Source organism: Benincasa hispida, chromosome 12, assembly GCF_009727055.1.
Source record: "Benincasa hispida cultivar B227 chromosome 12, ASM972705v1, whole genome shotgun sequence".
Lineage (NCBI taxonomy): Eukaryota > Viridiplantae > Streptophyta > Magnoliopsida > Cucurbitales > Cucurbitaceae > Benincasa > Benincasa hispida.
The window spans coordinates 31,752,658-31,753,743 of record NC_052360.1 but is presented as its reverse complement, the minus strand read 5'-3'; positions in this window follow the sequence as shown (position 1 = coordinate 31,753,743).

The following is a 1,086-nucleotide window of genomic DNA, read 5'->3' as shown; positions in this document are numbered from 1 at the left end:
ACAATCATTCAAGAACAAAGAAAGAACAACGCAATTGCAGTGCATGTGACGATCGATCATGGACTCAAATGATCAACGCATTTCCATCACATGCGACAATCGATAAAAGATCAAAGCAATTACACCGCATGCAGTGATCAATCGAAGATGTAAATAGCAATGCATTCGCAAGGACTTCTGACATTGTACAACTTTTCTATTGTACGATTCTGACAAATTGAACGTAGAGCAGAGCGGACGTTTCCACTATGCCATGGCAGGAATTATCAGCTTTACAGAGCGGGACCACTAATGCAGAAGGAGCCAAGGTCTATAAATAGCTTCATTAAATTCAAAGAAAGGAGGTTGGTCTGAAGAGACAATTCATAGAAATCCGGGGAGAAAGACGAGACAAGACCAAGAGGTAAGTCTCTAGAGCAAGCAATTATTTCCATTCCCGAAGAAGAAGCTCTATACAAAGGATCACTTCTACCTAGAAAACAAGCCTGAGAGGGAAGCTTTCCACTCCATTTCTACCACACGCCGGCAAGTAAATTGTCTCCGATCGGGATCCGTGTCAAGACATTGACACTCTTTTCGTATTTGTTCTTATTTTCTATTCATCCACTATGTTCATCTCTAATCTTTCATTCACTATCTGTAACAAACGCTTATCCTTAGATTTCAATGTCATTATCGTATTCATCATCATCTCTCTGTTCTTCACTATACATTCATCATCAATTTCTTTCATCATGTGTAACTCATCCCCCAGGGTAAAGGGGAAGGATTAAGCGAGTAAGTTAATCTTTGTTGAAGAAATCGGCTAAGTTTAGCTAAAGCATGCTCGACGACATCTTCACCTGTGAGAGCAGAAGTGAAGATATTATTTCGCCTCTCAAAAAGGTTGGAAAAATGTGTTAACTAAAGCGAGAAGTATTTCCAGAGATGGAAACAACCTTGCATTCATTAAGTTCATCCCTGTTTCACCATAGACATATGGGAACACGGCCGATCACTGAGAGGTGTAAGCCAAGGGAAAGCAGAACCTTAGTTGCGTCCTCAACAAGATTGACGAACTTGCGATGTCCTTTCCCTCAACCCATT